This window comes from Styela clava, chromosome 15, assembly GCF_964204865.1.
Source record: "Styela clava chromosome 15, kaStyClav1.hap1.2, whole genome shotgun sequence".
NCBI classification, from domain to species: domain Eukaryota; kingdom Metazoa; phylum Chordata; class Ascidiacea; order Stolidobranchia; family Styelidae; genus Styela; species Styela clava.
In genome coordinates, this window is record NC_135264.1 from 11,515,443 (window position 1) to 11,534,084 (window position 18,642).

At 33.7% G+C, this 18,642-nt stretch overlaps 1 protein-coding gene across 1 annotated transcript in view; it reads right to left on the reverse strand.

The window, feature by feature from the left end:
- The window catches only part of LOC120333860 (uncharacterized), a 149,355-nt gene that overhangs the window by 11,138 nt on the left and 119,575 nt on the right, over positions 1-18,642 (reverse strand). The gene's annotated exons all lie outside the window — the stretch shown is intronic.

An 18,642-nucleotide genomic window follows, 5' to 3' on the forward strand; every position in this document is an offset into this window, starting at 1 on the left:
TTTTAATTGAATACATGAATTATTCATAAATCCAAAAACATTCCAACTGAGCTCATTTCACCCAGTCCCCAACGAACGTATTGGAAGTGCGTGCAAGAAATGACTATTTAGTCAATCATGAAAATGGTTGAAATGGCCATTACTATTTCACATTTAAAGGAACCGTACATGGGGGCGTTCAGATACCTTCTCTTGCTTACAGTAGGTTTCTCTTCGTTCGCGACATGTCTTGGACATGATAAATATAAAATTGGGAAAGAGGTAGTCGACATTACGCTATCAGGTTATTGAAATTTGGTATTTCTCCGATATATATAAATGTGATAACTAGTGGAGATCTGGGACAAAATTAGAAACCTCATATCTTGCACCATGTACATGTGCTTGGGTATCTGCAAAGACGAAATAGAAGTGATAGCTTCGTATGGGATGATTTAGCGAATAGATTTCATTTATGGTGTATTTATTTACAAATGCAATTCTCAATTTATTTTTATAATGTTCTCATTGTTTGTCAGGATATGAAGACGAACTTAGCATCGCTACAGCACTATTTGCAGACGGGACGGCAACCCTGGTAACATTTGAAGGCGTTGATTTGATTACCGCAGGTAAATATCGTTTTTTGACAAGTATGACCTTATGCTTGTTAGATTCGAAGGATTATATTTCGGAATCGTTTGGTTCATGGATGAAATTTTGGAAAACTATTTTGATTCACTAATACAAAATGAAATACTTCAAGAAATGACAAAACGGCAATGAAAAAAAATTAAGGACAAGGACTATTCTTAGTTTTCGACGAGTGTAAAATATAAATGTAACATTTTATTATTTCCTCTGCAGATGAAGAAGAAATGTCACAGATCGAGATTGCTTTCAGCGCATATAATACCAACTTACAAATTTCATTTTGTACGATGTATCCATGTTTATATGGTGGCAAGTGTACCTTGACTCCAATATCTGAGTATTTTTATAACGACGAAAAGACTTCAGTTTTACGAGATACATTTGCCTTGTTTGGATATAGTTCAAGCGCTGTCGAATCACAAGGCGTATGGGCGATTGATTCTTGGGAATTTTCCTCAAGTTACCAAGCTTTTACTTCATACGCCAGTTCTGAAAACGATGGGACGTTGTTTGATCCAGCTGATCAGTCATTGACGAAGATTCATAGAGCAGCACGTTTACAATTCAATAACATGATGCTATCACAAAGTAACGAAGATTTAAATAATGCAATTACAGTACCCGTGGTGGACTTGAAAACAATTGCTTTGAGGCACACAAAATGTACCTGCTTTCATGGTTTCACAGGTCCACGATGTGAAAAATGTGCCGTGTAAATACTCAATATGCTATATTATTTGTTTTCCTAATTTTATCAAATAACGATATAACAACGTACAAGTTGATATAACAAATGAGTTATGTACTATTTCCAATATTATTATTGTTAGCACAAGTCTTATAAATAGAGAGCAAATATTTTCACGAAGTCTACGTGTTAGCGTGATAAAAAAGTTTACAAGTTTGTCGAAAACGTAATTTCTCGTTGTTATATCCGAATGTCAAAAAAGATTAATGTGTGTTTATTGGAAACATACAAAGAATGATGAATAAAAAGTATTTTGAACTGCGATTTATTACAGTAGCGATTATGGCTTGCGCTCCCAGGCCAGTAATTGTATCATTTTCGTTATAACTATGAGAGATAAAGCATTATGAATATAAATTTAGTATTATACCAAAATGATGGAAATTTAGATGAATATTCAATAATGAGCACAGCAAAAGATGGTTTTGAGCTTGAGGTATATCGATAACTTGGACACTTAGAAGTATTGAGATTTTGGGCTCGAAAGCACTATAATTGCTTTATTCAACCTGGTTTACAAATTCATATCCCCCACCCTGTATTCCAAACCGCATCTCAAAAGAAGTGACGTCAAAATACTAATTTACATAGTTTTTAGAATAGCGTGGACACTTATAATTTATGTATCCTCATTTTACAATATAATATATATCTTATATACCTTTTGGTAGCCGTACGTTTTGAATGAAAAAATAAGTCCACGCCTTGCATAACCGGATAACGGTAAATTACAGTGGATGTACGACACAGAAATGACGAGCCTGCTGTTTGTCAGCATTAACAAAAAATAATATTTATAAACCTTACTTTTCCTTATCGCTTTCAAACGCAATATGAAGCTGCTTGAAGATAGTTTATTATATTTCGTAAGTTTGTCGTTTATTTCGAAATACGAGGTTCGTACAGCAGCAGCAATCGCGGGTTCATATGACTTCCAAAAAACAGGTACGAATAATTTGCGACTATCTGAAAATAGCTTCCATAAAATAAGGTCAGAGCTACGTAACCGTATATAAGATAAAATAAGATAAAAGATTTGCATTGGAGTTGATTCTGACTTGTAGATGGTCTTGATTTTGAATGACTACTCCATGCATTCATTTCAATCAATATCTTTTTATTCAACTACTTTTTGAGAGGTAGCAATTGATATCCTTTAATAATCTCTATAACTACCTATTTGTTGTGTACCGTATCAGTATCCGAACGATTTGTGAAACGCAGTGGATGTATACGTAAAGGATATGCTAGATCAGTCATCTTTTATCCGTTTGATAACGCTGAAAACGCTGAATTCGTTTTGTTTCATACTCTTGGCGGCATGATGATGTTGTGGTCACGTTATATCCTGGTAGCTCAGGGCGTTGCAAAATGTTTTGCATATGTAAGCGTTATATCCTCAGGTAATATAGATGTAGGCCTACTATAAAATGATGAGTAAATATAGGACGCTATTAATAATACATAACTTGGAAATATATACATAATAACGTAAAACAAAATCGTGATAGAGGCCACGCGAAGAATGAAGTGAAATTTTTGAACACTGATTCTTTAGTACCTTTGCGTTGGTTGTCTAAGTCTAAGAGAACAGAATAATTATTGCTTTCCAGGCATGCGTGTTGGTGAATACTCCAACGTGAAAGTGAGCGGTTACGCTAATTTATATACATCCCTTGGTTACGGATTTTATGACCAAGCAGAATTTCTAATCAATTCTTATGATGAATCCAATTATGATTCAGGTAAATAATCTGTTTGGTACTTTGCATATTTTGAGAATCCTATGGTTTATTTTTCATTAACAGATGATTCGATGTCACAGATTATTGGCGAAGTTAATCGCTATTCATACAACCTGCGACAATCGTTATGTCTACAATATCCATGCTTATTTGGTGGGAGATGTAATTTGAAGTCGGTTTCGGAATCGCTTACCGAAAAACAAAAGGTTGCAATAGAGCAAAATGCTCTGAACTTGGTAGCTAATCTCTCGCCAATGGAATCAATCGATGAATCAGTTGCAATTCTCGAAGCTAGGGCAACTCTGACAAAGCATTTGTACTTCGGCGAAGATGATGTACAATATCTTGGAAATTCTTGGATGATATCACCCACTACCATTTCGACTGATGAAATCTTACAAAAATTTCAGAGAACTGTTACCTTGCATGTTGGACTAGCAATGGTAAAACCAGTCGACCACGATATGAAGTCAGCAGCTTCACAAGATTTTGAACAAGTTGCAATGAAGTATATTCGATGCGATTGCATAAATGGCTCAACAGGTTCCCGCTGTGAATCTTGCTCATAGTATTTTATAATATATGCAAAGTCTTCGTACATAATCGAAATAATCAAAAATGATTTCTTTAATTCAACACTGCATTGGCATCTAAAATTCATATGTAAATCTGTTTTTTATTATTATTGTCATGTTTCCCCATTCGTAACTGGACTGATGAAACTAGAAAGTTTGTATGTTGTTACAGTTTGAAATGAAAGTAAAAAAGTAGCAAGCATGATTGTACTTTAATTGAAATAAAAAATCCAACACGAAGATAGCCTTTGCAAAATCATTCTCCAACTAATCCTAAAAACACAATCTACAATAAAAAATATCTATCCATAATAGTTCTTCGTAACCAGGGTCATCTGATACAACGATTAATATTAATTGACTTGACATGTATTCTGTCTAGCAGTAGGTTATAAAATACGTAACAACCGAAGAATTTCGACAACTGTTGCCAAGAAACGTTAGTTACAAGCCAGATTAAAATTTCCAAAACGGTTCATCACAAGCGGCTTTAAACACGAACAAAGGGAGCAAAACGCAACAAAATAATTTTCCTGGTGATTTAAGTGTAACTTCACTTGCGTAGATTGACTTCCCGGCATTACAAGATAGTACGTACAAAATGAGAAAAGAGGTATTTCAAAAATATTTGGTTTTTAAAATCAGTAAATCTTCCCTTATAACCGTAAGATTTTTTTATTCTGCGATACCATACAAAAGGCCAACATACTGATTTGTGTATACTTCTACCTCAACAAGTTCTTGCTGAATGAATAAGTTCTCATACGAACCTACACAGATCAGTGACCACTTTTACCCATGCCGTCTTCGCGAGAATTAAATTGTAGAGGCAGAAGTGTGGAATTTATTTCAAGTTCATTGGAATTCTTTACCACTCGATATACCAACACTCATCCTCAATTCTATCACCAATACGCCTTTCCAACATTACATTTGACACTTTATGTCAGTACTATCATTGTTTGAAGTTTTCAAATGTGCATCCTAGTTTTTTAAGATTAAGTGGACGAAATTTATCTTTAACGGTATTTTTGTGGTATAACCAAATATACCTGTAGTAACATCTCTACGACATTTTTTCATGCCTCGACATTCAAACAATTTGCGTTTACAAAATGTATAGGTGATGTACCTAAAGCAATAAAAAGGAACATTTAATGGATGACATGTATAACGTTGAAGTATGAATTCATATACCGGTAAGCTGCTTTATCGTTTCTAACGAATCAGATTAAAACCTTCAACAAGTTATTGACAAACGTGCTATATATCGGTCTGTTATTTCACAATTTAGGTAAATAACTATATGTTCTGTCTTTTATGACAGCAAAGAAAAGCAATTTTGTATTAACAACCGAACGTTTCTGTTCGTATCTACTGTGACAAACAGACACACCGTTTTTTTTTTGTTTTTAGAGATTCATAATGCATTCTCCCTTACGTAATTTTTTTGAACTACGTTTTTCTGTCTGACTGAAACGTACTAAGATAACTAAAATAAACGTAGACAACTCTATGAATGAAAACCAAAATCAACGATGTCCCTTAATATCAATATTTCTTTCAAACATTAATACCAACTTATTTTTCTATTTGACTCCATTTATCTCAATATTTTCAAAAACCGCAGTTTTCACATCGCGATCCAGATAATCCAGATGGGCAGATACATTTTGTGTATTTCATTGCGATGTCTTTCAAGTCATTCATCGATGCTTGTGTTGCTGCTCTCATATCTTCATAACTTTGCTTTACCATGTGTATTCCGACATGAAGCCTAACTATGTGATCAATTTGCGTCGACACAGGATCATTGAGAAATGAAACTAGACTCGGTTGGGTCCAAGAAACAGTTTGATAGCTTGGCAGACTGATGTCATCACCTTTGTAGAGACGATTCAAAGCTGCTGAAGCAGAGTCTAACTGAACGGATGTAGCTAGCACCTGTGGCGTGAGCGTCGTCAGAATATTAGATTTAATTGAATCTTTCTCATCCTCAGTATGGAATTCTGAAACCGGGGTCAAAATACACCTGCCACCGTATAAACAAGGATGTTGCAGACAGAAAGAATTTCGAACATTAGTCGAATATTGATCAATACTTTTTTGCAGTGATAAAAATTCATCAACTCCTGAAAAATAATTCAAGAATGCTCATGACGTTGCATGACTACAGTTTGTAGGAGATATAGCATTGATTTAAAACAATGTATATATATATAATAACATAACTTGCCAGCCTTTTTTTAAATCTGTTGCTTGAAACTTTTCTGTTAGGACACCAGCGTCTGTAAAGTACATGCCACCAATCAACCACGATGATACTATTGACAGATATGGAATAAAAGGTTAGACTGAGGACAACGGTTTATCGAAATAGTTTCAGATAAAATTATTCCATTTATTTATGTCGATTCCTCGTATTATAAATAAATTGATTAAGAAGCAAAGCCATGCGTCAGATATTATCTCTAGAAATGTAACAGCTGTGAATTTACAATTGCATAAAATATTCTATATCACTTATACTATGTTGGTAGCAGCTTTTACTGTAATAATGCATTAGAAACTCGGACCTTATTCTGTGGCACAGGCCGATGACCACCGTAATCCCATAATAAAGTCAAGCAATATGCAGTCACATACAGTGAATAAACATTATTAAGTCACCTGTAATAAAGTCTGCACCAACACTGTCAATTAGTTTGACCTGTTCTGAATATGTTATAAACAATGCTATACTAACGACAAAGGAAAGAGGTATCTTAAACATATTATCACCGAGCATTTCAAACCCATAATGATGATGACATGAAATATCTCTTTAAAATTGTTCACACGCGTGAGTAATACGTCGTTTCTTTTACGCATATCTTACGCTTCCGTCGACATTTCGTGTGATTTTGAATGAACTAAATAAATTTTACTTGAATAATCTGGATCAAATTCAAACATATTCTGTACGTTCGGGAAATCGTTTTGAATCTCATACGGAATTTTTAAGAACGTTGAAACATGTCGAGTCTACGTGCTTTAATTGCTACCAAAGAGAAGTATTTAAACAAAAAAATGATCATATATTTCCACTTACATGTCGGAAATGCAGTTTTTACATGGGGTTTTTACAATATCAAAAAAAGTGTCTATATTCAACATATATTTGGGCTTCTTCTCAAAATCAAAACACTTGAAAAGCCACCCAAGATATTATTTGATTAGATTCAAAGGTATTCAATAAATAAGTTCGAAGTGATACAAAAAGCAAGAATTATCATACCAGAAACGACAAGTTCGGAATGTCAATCATCACCTCCATATAAAATAACATTAAGCTATTGCTCTTCTTTCACATTTTTCGTGAACGTTTATAACTTTTTCTTTTTTTTCAAGGATCTGAAAAAATCAGCTATACGCCTCCAGCTGAAAATATTTCTCCGTTCATACTTGATAAAAACATTAGACCAATTAAGAGAGAAATTCTGTTCAACACACGCTAAGGAAGACCCCTCGCTTTAGTTTTTTTGTGAGTAATAACAAGCGTCATTTTTTGCGCAGATTACGTATGGGCAATTACGAAATGAGCAAAAAGGAAGCCAGTGTTTATCACACTTCCTTCACAGAATACGGCAAAAAATGATTGAAGTGAGGGTATGAGTGCAAAATCCATGTTTTCGTCATGAGCACTATCTCATGTAAGTAGACCATATTTGTGTAGTATTTCACATATCGATATCGGTAGAGAGATTATCGTTTCGTAATGTTTCAAACAATACCCGATTCTCAAAATATTCCAAACATTGAAGCCAAGGTTCTGTTTGACTTGTTCGATTCCGCTCCCACCGCGCAGTTAAAGGTCTGATGGCACAGAGTTAGTCTAACGATTCCCATTTGTGTTATATATTATAATCGCATTCAAAATTTTGAATTGTAATAATTACACAATTTCTATAGAAACACTAGATCCATTATTCAATAAGAGTGTTGAATACACGCAACACTTGTTGAATCACAATTCGTAACCGTACATATGAATTATGACGTTTTTTTCTAAATATTGTGCACGACACGATTAACAAAAAGTAAACTTATTTCGTCCGGTTATTGTGAACACTGTTCACAACGAGGGCCACGAAGACCCTTTAAACAATTAAATCTTGTGTATTTCAATGCTACAGGTAAAAAGTCTTTTGGTGCGTTTCCGTCTGCCAGTTCTATATCAGTTGCATTTTGTGGGACCACCTTCGAAGCAATGTGCATATCCACCGTCCTGTGAATTTTCCTCAAACTAACATCTGTCGGTTCATCATAAGTTTGAATTAAAGCACTCAGAGGTGTTTGTTCGCTGAAAACATCATTAACTTTATATTCAACAGCAGTTGCCAAATTTTGCCCATACAACAGCCCTGGATCATCATATTCAAATGAATCCAGAATAGCTTGTTTGATCTTGGTTTGTTCCTCAGTTGTGTAAAACTCGTTAACTGGAGTTAAAACGCACTCTCCGCCATACAGACACGGATATTGTAAGCAAAGCAAGTTTCGAAGATTGGTCGTATAGCAGGGGTTCTCAAACTTTTGGTGTTGCGGAGCCCGTGAAGATGTTGACTATTATTCACGGAGCCCCAAAATAAATGTTAAAATTGTTACTTGCCGATTAATATTCATGAGTAAGTTGAAAGTACTTTACTTAATTTAAATGCTACCCTTTTTTAATATGGTTAATACAAGTCATAAATAAATCTAAATTTCAGAAATTAATTATATATATTAAGACTGTAAATTTGACATTTGCCAAACATATCAATAAATTAGGGGTCGAATCTTTTTCCTTTTGGTATTTTTGTAAGACTTAAAAGGTCGCTGCGCGACTGCATTTTGTTACAATCGCCGACTGTCTCGTCAGCGTGAAACGTCAAACCTTAAACATCTTTACGTCGGTGTTTATTCTCCCTAAATCAAAAATTTCCTTCGGCATATACATGTATTGTTCCACAATGACGACAATAATTGCTTTTTTGTTCTCGTGGGGAATTATGAGTTCAATGTAAAAAACAAATTAATTAAAAATATAATCATCGGCGACGAGATGCTAAAAATAATTAATAAAGAATCGGTGGTGAATCCGCAACTCAAATTTCTTGATTGAAAAGCGGCATTATGAAATATTAAAACTAAAACTCAAAACGGAAGATAACACTATAAGTTTTGTTTCAGCAGACTCACGACAGATTTAAAACGCTTTTTTAGACATTGTAAATGGCAATATTTGGTGTTATGTTAGTTTTTTTTTGGTTATTCATCGTGGTAACTGAAATCGATACACAGTCACAATTGTGCGCGCGAAGTACCTTTTATCCATTCTGAACCTACCAACGGAGCCGCATGCAATAACACAAATTACAATCGTTCGTATTTTGCCCAGACCTTGTGATTTTTTAAACGGTGATATCTTGCAAAGAACCTGAGTGGTAGACCTGCGAGAGGGTGATATCAGTGTTGCAAGAAGGGCTCAAATTTGTCGAATTCGCTAAATCGCTATAATCTACCACACTGCCACGCAATCGGTAGTCATAATTACGATTATGATTTGATCGGGACAGGCACAAATATCTTATCAAACTTCTGGCACCGGTGGTAGCTAGTAGGTATATATATTCTTTTGTGGGCAATATGACTTTGTTTCTAATATCTCATTATAACAGCGTTGTTCAGGATATACCGTAGTCCACAAGAACTTCGTTCACTTAACTTTGTTTCATTGTTTCTCATTTCATATCCGCGGATTGCCATGGTAATTTGAGAAGTAATGATATTTATTGTGAGTCGGCACAACCGCAGGTTACATTGAACACAATTAACCCAATAAACAAGTCATTTTAAGTATGCCCGCATCGGTCATGGATTGCACAATTGTATATTCACCGCTGATTCTTCATTAATTATTTTTAGCACTTCGTCGATGATTATATTTTTAATTAACATGTTTTTTACATTAAACTCATAATTCCCCACCAGAACATTGAGTTTTAACGTCGACCTCGGGATTTTTGTAACGGCGATATCTTGCTTAAAAATAATCTCGAGTGCGAAGGAACAAATCAAGTTTGAAAAATCCCAAGATTGCAAAAATACGATTCCAATTCATTTATAGTTGGCAGTTTATCACGTATTTTATGTTATTTTAGAATAGTAATTTTTTATTCAAGTAATCCTCATAGTAATCTTGAATCAAACATGAGTAACGATGAACATAATTAAATTATTATGACAGGACATTTTAAATGCTCGCGTCAGTCATGGATTGAATATTTCACGCAACAGAAATCTCGTTATCCACTGAAAAAGTTTTTTTCTTAATCGCGAAGAATGTTGCGCGAACAATTCCGATTCCAACCTTGATCCCCCCTCCCTCTTAAGAATCCTGGCTGCGCACGTGCTTATAAATATTGTCATTTTTGAATTCCGCCTCTTTGCCATATTTTGAGGCTATACTGTTGTCAAATTTTATCAAAGCTGTTATTGCTTCTTTGAAAAGTCACAAAATTAGCCAAGTCAGTCCTTTGAAAAGTAATCAAATAGCTCGCGGAGCCCCTAGGCTTCTCTCTCGGAGCCCTGGGGCTCCGTACGGAGCACTTTGAGAACCTATGGTATAGAAGTTGACTTCATTCGCGAATTGTGCCCAGACAACATCATCTACAAATAAATTTTCAGCGAAGTGAAGAGACAGTGAAGGTGAAGAGTAAATTTGCTACATTTTGTTATAGTTCAAAAGAACCGTGATATCTTGTAGTACTTTGTTACAGATATAAAATAGGGATTTCTTTGTCTAATTCTAACATGGTTCGCTTTAATCATAATGATCAATATAGTTTTTCAATTTTAACCAACCATGTTTTCATAAAATCCCGATGAGCGAAACAGAAATTGAAATAAAGATTTCAAAATAGGCTAAAAGAAATTGTTCGCATCGTGTCTGTCATCTTCGTCAAATGACTTTTATGTGGATCTTTTTTATTGGTATACTTGCTTCCCACATCAAAATTATTGTCATCAAAATAGGTTGTCAAATGTCTTGCGTTTGGCAGTAAAGTTAATACCATGCCAGCAGAAAAGAATGTTTGTGCTGCAAATTCATCTGAGAAAAACATTCATAGTTTCTGAAATGAATTTTAATATTTCGTCCCAATACACAACATACATTTATATCATATTTATCCGGAACATTGAAAATTTCATTACATGGATATTTTAATTCCCGAGTTATGTAAGTTGAAGAAAATTTAATAATAACCACAAATAAAACTTTGTTTAAAACTTTAAAGCGATGTGCCTTCACCCTAAAAAATAAGTGTTTGAAACATTTAATATTTTTTGGTCTTACAGTTATATTTTAATCAAATTCGTGTTCGTAAAAAAGAACTTAATTTCGACTCAATTCGATCCAGAGCAGGACCCTAAGTCATAGTCAAATAAAGTGTTCTCTTCAACTCAAATGAGAGCGTAATATACATATCTTATATGCCCCGTGAAAGCCTTTACTTTGGGAGTATCGATACATACCTGGAACCTGTACGTCCATTCCAACCCCCAAGGCCGGAACAGCATCCCCGACCACTAGATCAGCAGTTCTTTTGGTTCTTACATTTGCGTAACATCCCCACATCAACGACGAACTTAAAGTAAATAGGAGAGAGATTTTGATCACAAGCATGTTGTTCATCAGCAATATTGTACGAATGAAAGCAGTTTTGCTCTGTACGTCCTGTGGCATGGAAATCGACGTGATTCGCGATACACCGTCATTTCTTGTGTTCATATATATATTATGAAATATTTCCTATTGCTTCAGATGAAATTTGCCAAAACCCAATAATGATGGAATATTTCGGTATTATTGGTATCATCATAATATTTGGCTTTTATAGCTGCCGCAGTTTGGCTCATCATAACTACAAGTTTTATCGTCAAATATTTTTTAATACTTTTCCCCGAAGTGAAGCGAACAACAGATGGGATTATTTTTGTTATTGAACAAAAAATGACTGTGGGCCAATATATACACCAGGTGTCATTGTGGAGTCACCAAATATAACAGAATCGAGGACTGAGGGCAAGACTGTTGCGTTAATGTCGTATCTATGTCATTGATGCGCTTTGTAAAACTCGCCTCCGTTAAACTTTGGTTGGTTTAACTAGAAGCATTCCAGGTTACAACATTTATGTAACACCAATAAATCATAAATAGCTCTTACGTCGTCGACAGTAATGTGCACTCCAATAAAGGTAATCTAGCAAATTCCAGGTAACAGCTTATTATTTTAGTCCATGGCGAATCATATTTATTATTGGATAAATGAACAATACATTTGGTATATCATCACCGAGAACATACCCGATCGATTTAAACAGTGAAAGTTGTTACCTTCTGCAGAACACTTCTATCTACAACTATACTGACAGTTTGATTTGTTCAATAGTAGGAGAAAAAACAATTCCGTTCCACAACAACATAACAAGATAAACAACTACAAGAATATGTCAGTTTCGTGTCAAAAACACGGTTCAAAGTGGTTATGAAATATTGGAGTGCATACATGGTTGAACACATTAATTCGACATTTACGTTCATGATCATTTACATTTATTTTTAGGTTCAAAATTTAGTGGCTTTTAATTTATCTTGGTTATAGTTTAACATGTTTTGTGAAAACCATATAATGTGAAGTCGTTATTAAGAGGGAAAAGACATTATTAAGAGAGAAAAGACATGATTTTTTTTAAAACGAACATAATGGATACCATTGTAATTCCACACAATCTTCCAGCGGTCAAAACGACCTGAAAATTCGTGTTAAAACCATAAATAACGGCACATGACGGCTTTTATCTAGACTTTTGAAAAATAAACAAGAACGCGCGATTGCAAGTTTTAAGTGCCGGAATTACAATTTTCTTTTAAATATTTGGTTAAAAATATGTCGGTGTGAAAATTGTTCGCTTTGTATACCTACACGGTTCGGGAGAAATATTCGATATTTCAAACAAAGGTCAAAAATCCCTTTTGAGGTTATTTTGCCAAAATAGAAAGTTTGGACTAAAAATATACCCTCATGCTTTCTGCGAGATGACAATAGTTTGACCATAAAAACTTTTAACGTGGGTTTCAGTTTAAAATTTTGACTTTGACGTCTAACCTGGACCCAGATCAATTGCAGGGGGCCACAATAATATATGAAAAATTGAATTTAATGAGATTTTGTTTGCATACCTTTCCCTGTTCTAAGTAGTTTCATTATTTTCAGTCACGTGGTGGTTTCACTTTCTTGTGCATGAGTTGTTTGATCATGAGAAATCCACCAATGAAAATAACAATATATAGGCAATACGTATGTGTTTCACGAATTTTACTTCTAACCTTTGCAATTGGTTGTACATCAAACACCTTCGACTTTTTAGACTTTGGTTTGTTTTTCTATAGCATAAAAAAGTGGCAGATACACAATGGACTGTCCATATTAATACAGAAAGTACGACTAGTTTTTTGACTGGTGAACAGGGGGACACGAGTGCTGGAAACCTCTGGAAGAGGGCCAGGAGTCATAAAAGGCTGGAAACCACTGGTTTAAGAAAAGTTCAAATATTTAACTCCGACTACATTACCAGAAAAGGAACGCTCAACTCGAACTGGAGTCATTGATCGACAAAAATGACGCCAGGTAAGAATGTAACACGACGTGGTGCATAATATACATACAACTCATACATGAAGTTTAGATCGACTCAAATCTTTTCCAAATGGGTAATGGATTTATAGAACTCTATGGCAAATGTTCTAACAAGTAACGTTGGATTAAATAAATTAAGCTACTTTTGGTTTCTAATCTGACAACTTCTATGCAACAGATGTATGACTCAAATAAATTAAATTTTAATGCGACAGTGAAACTAAATTTGTTTTTGATTAAATGTACCAAAAGATAAACACCAAAATACATTTAGTCAGTACGTTTGATGTGTCTGAATCTGGCATACACAACGTATAGCGAAGTATCGATAGGCTATGCTGGCAATTTAGGTTCGTTCGAGTGGCAATGCAATAAAGTATGATATTTCATTGCCGATATGAATGTTATGGAATATTCTAAAGATATATCATTCGTAGTTAACAAAGATGTCTGATAGGGTGACTGAGCAACGCTTAAGAACAACTCTCGTGTCGACAAAACGCATGTGTGTTCGTATGCAGCTCCTGATCAACTTAGCTGCCTGTGGTTATTGTGTTATATTGAACTGCAACATCGTCGTTATTTTGTTCATAATATACTGAAATTCTATCTAATATTCCCTCATTTCCAATTTGAAGTACGCACTACCTCTTGAGTACAGCAGCGTAACATTACAAATGCACACAAAGATTATTCGGCGCCACAAGATGGTTGCCAGTTTTAAGCATATATAAAAGGGTACGATATCCGCACATATAGTATGGGCACCAAAGGTATGTTTAATGTCTAACCTGTACAAAAGACGGAGAATTGAGTCTGAAATGATAGTTTGATCGCTTCTACAGTTTTTTTTTAAACACGGATCTCTTTGTTTTATTTTCTATTATTAAATCTTGGCTTGAAATGGCGCGCATAACAGTACTCCTAATCGGATTTGTTAAAATATAAACTTAAGAGTATTAAATTTTCACTTTAAACACATCATAATCTTAAAAAAATCAAACATTAAAAACCTAAAGCGTAACTAAATTAAAATTTAATCGGTTTCGAAGTATTAATAACAAAAAATTTAATTTTGACATCGTATACTGTATACAAAAGAAGATCATATTTTTAAGGTTTCCGCTACGTTAACGTATACTACTTTTATGAAACGTGTTCAGAAAATCTTCGTAAAAAGTAATGCGCTTCCAAATAACGTATATATTTTGGTTAGTTTTGTAAAAAATTTTAAACGAAAATTGAGGTATTTATGGTAATGCGGTCATAAGCGTTTCAAAATAAAATATTTACTGTTTTTGGCGTTTCTGTGAAATTTACCGTGAAATAAACAACACAGAACAACCATCTAGGCAGCAAAAAAATTTCAAAATTTTTCGAGGGATAAGGATTATCTTACACAAAGATAGAATCGTATGTTGAACATTATTTCGAGCTGACAGTCAAAACAACAAAACGATGTGTCAATGAGTAAGAGTAGTACAGACTCGTCATAAATAATTGCATTCGATGTATTTCAGATAATTTTTTAATAATTGCATTTAATTCCTAATATATGAGGATAATTAAATAAAATTTTTCAATATTATTGTCCTAAACAAAATTAAAAGTATATGCGAAAAATTTATGCGTGAAATGTTACTTTTTGGCATCCAAAACTCAATTTGAATAATCTTTTTAAAATTTTTGCCTATCAGTGCTCTAGAAATGAGTTTTAGATTATCATAAAAACGATATTTAATGATATTTTTTTTGTAAATTTAAACGTAAATTGTTAAATTTATTTTCGACCAATTTATTTTAGGCGTATGATTTTATTTTGTTGTAAAAGACGTGTTTTTTTACAAAAAAATTCATTTCAAAAATTATCTTTCAAAGGATCTTGTACTTTACTTTTATGCCAAGTTTATCTCAACCTCAAAAAAACTTTTATGCAAATTCTCCTCCAGGACAAACCAACTTTTCGAGATTTTTTCATTTTCTGTGAAAAGGGAAACGAGACTTGCGCATGAAGTTTTTTGATCTACGATTGATCACTAAAATTTCTTTGAAATTAGTATAATGATATTGTTCTAGTCGGAATAAGACATTGCTGAAACTAATGTATAGCTTGCGAGCACATTTAAAGCTCTTCAGAATAAAAGTACTTTAAAAATAAAACGATTCAATATTAGGATTTCTGATAATCAACACACTTAGTTTTTTTTCTTCGGTCAAATGAAAAATCACGACTTATCCCTATTTGAATAAGTAAACTTTACTCAAGAATACCTATTATCTTTACCCATCTTTCATCAGTATATTTGTAGGTATGCTTTCTACAAGCACGCGATTGGTGTCAAGAAAATATTTTATCGTGATTTCGATTATTTTTATTTGCCCGCGAATATGTAACTATTGCTAAATTACTTCTCGATACTCGCATCTGCCTGTTTGGTGGTTTTTACACTTTTGCGATTGTTAGTTGAAAAAAATAATGGCCAATATTGGAGAATTTGTTTTATAACCGACAGTTATTAGAAATATAATGCAGCTGCATTTTGAATGAAATCAAACGAGTCGTTTCTCAAAATTTTTGAAAAATATCAGTTTTAGAACTTTTTAGTCTTTTTTGTTTATTGCCTAAAACAATTTATTACTACTGATGGTCTTTCACAATTTTCAACTACATTTTTCCGCACGATAATGTAAAATAGGTAAATTTGAGTAATATTGAATTTTCATGTATAATCGTTATCTCGGTTTTTTGTCTGTCTTTTAAACAACACCTTCCCTACAAATCATCGAATTAAGAAATTGTGCTACGATATATTATCCAAGATTAATGAACGATAAATAGCATTATGGTGATTTTATAAATAAATTCTGTTTGACAAAATTCCAAAAAGGAGAAAGTCTTGATCGGGTTATGTAGGTGCCGTGAAATTTGATTTAAGTAGAATTTATATAATCTTACATGCCTTTGTATCTTAATTTGAAAACCCACAAAAAAATAAACTAGACAAAAGCTATGTCTACTTGCAACGCAAATGCTGATTCCACAAAATGCCATTTAGAAAATCATTAGTTTATGTTAAACATTCTTAAATGATAAATTCAACGGTGCAGTAAAGTTTTTGCGATGATATGAATATATAAGAAGTTTTTCCGGAATTTGGTTCTAAGAAGCAGCGGATTTTGCGTGGCTAATATTATTTTAAGAACATATGATTTCAATATATATATGTTACAGTCGTTTCTCTAAAATCATTCTATAAGTGTGGTGTGTTTTCTGAAAAATATAGCAGGTGTTTTCATCTCGTTGTTTACTTTGCTTAGTGTTGAAACGGGGAAAACAAAATATAGTCAGTTAATTACTTTCATTCCTCAATAAGTACACCAATTAGTAAAAAATCAGACTTTGCTTTCGCGTGGAAAGCAATATTTGTTTTGTAAATCCAGGGTCCACGATTTTGAATCAAATAATGTTTTAAATCAACTCCTCATCAAGTTATCATTACTGTGACGTCACTTTAACCAAATTTATTGGTCATTACGAAAATAAAATATATCATGGTAAGATTTGACATATTTAAAAAAACTTTTGATGGTTCAATCATCTCATTTACAATTCAAATCTATCAGGCAATGGTTCATTGCATCACGCGAATAAACAAGGCTTTTTAAACGCAATACCAGACTTATATAATCTTCATCCTTGTAGGTGTGTTTCAATACACATCTTTCAAATCCAGCGGGCATCGACATTATTAGAGCCATTGTCCATGAATAAGGGAGTATGCTCATGAAAAGATAGTTATTTTAATATTTCTGACACTGTTGAAAACGTTAAAATTTCTTGGCATTTGACTGTTATTAAAGTAATACTAATCATGTTTGATTGTGATCTACATTTTGGGGATGTTTCCTGCACGAAAATTTGATTAAAACAAAAACATTGAAATTACGTTGAATTTCCTGGTAATTTTTAAAACTTGTTAATAGCAGTATAAATAAAATCAAGAGAAATCGATCTACGCCTCGCCTGGTTTAAACAATTTGCTAAATGCACTAGCACATATGACGGTAGCGAAGTTTATCCGAAACTATAACACAATATAGGCGACTAAATCCAAAAATTGGATTAAAGTCTGTTGGGGATCCAGTAACCGATAAACGGTGCTTTAAATAGTTTTAAATAGTAAAGCTCAGCAGTTGTACTGTTTTCCCGCCATGAGATATATACTTCTCTATACACGAACCTCTCTTTATAAGTTACCTGAGTACACTTGCGAGATAATCTGAAAATGAAAGTGAGTGCGACGTATTTTATTGGAGAAATATTGGCAAATAACAAATAGAGGAAAACAAAGTAATGAACAAATAAAAAAATTAGGCGCTTCGAAAGTATGTGCACTAAGATGGCGCACAACCTGAATCCTAACCAGGTACACATATTAAGTTCAGGTAGTGCGCCATCTTGGTGCACACACTTCGGGAGCACCAAAATTTATAATGGTGCTCTGAGGAGAGTGGATTGACAGAGAGAGAGCATGCAAAATAACGAGAGAGAGAAGTGGGAGGGGGAAGATAGGTAAAATTAAACGATGACCTTGAATACAAATCAACCATTGCGAATAAGATTTCAAAATCTTTATTTAATTAGAACTTCTTTGTATGAGATTATTTTTGAGTTCATGCAATTCAAACACTCAGCGTAATCTTAACCACTGAGATAAAATTTGATTTCGAGCCACATGACCACGAAAAGTAACTTCAAAAAAATCTGCCTAACGATACTGTTACGTTGTTTATACAATCTGCGATTAAGACGTATTAGTAGAATTTTCGAAGAAAGAGACAAACTTCCTGCTATCAGTAATTCGTGATTGAATAATCTGACAGCAACAAAAATAACAAGCGAGAATATGAATTTTGCTGGCCATCTATCGCATAAATAACTACACTTCAATAGCAGTACGATCTTCCGTGAATCTTGTGTGCGGCGCTCGATGCGTTTTAAACCTTCATCATACAAAATATCAAATCAAATTACAGTACTCTAATATTATTTTTTGTTTACGCTAAAATTTTATGGATACATTCCACATGACGTCATAGATTGGTGATTTTAAGTTTCGTGAGGAAGAATTAAAAGATAAGAAAGTAATACAAGGTACAACGACATTATTTTCACCTCAGGGGAATTGCATTTAGCGTAGTAATAATCCGGTACA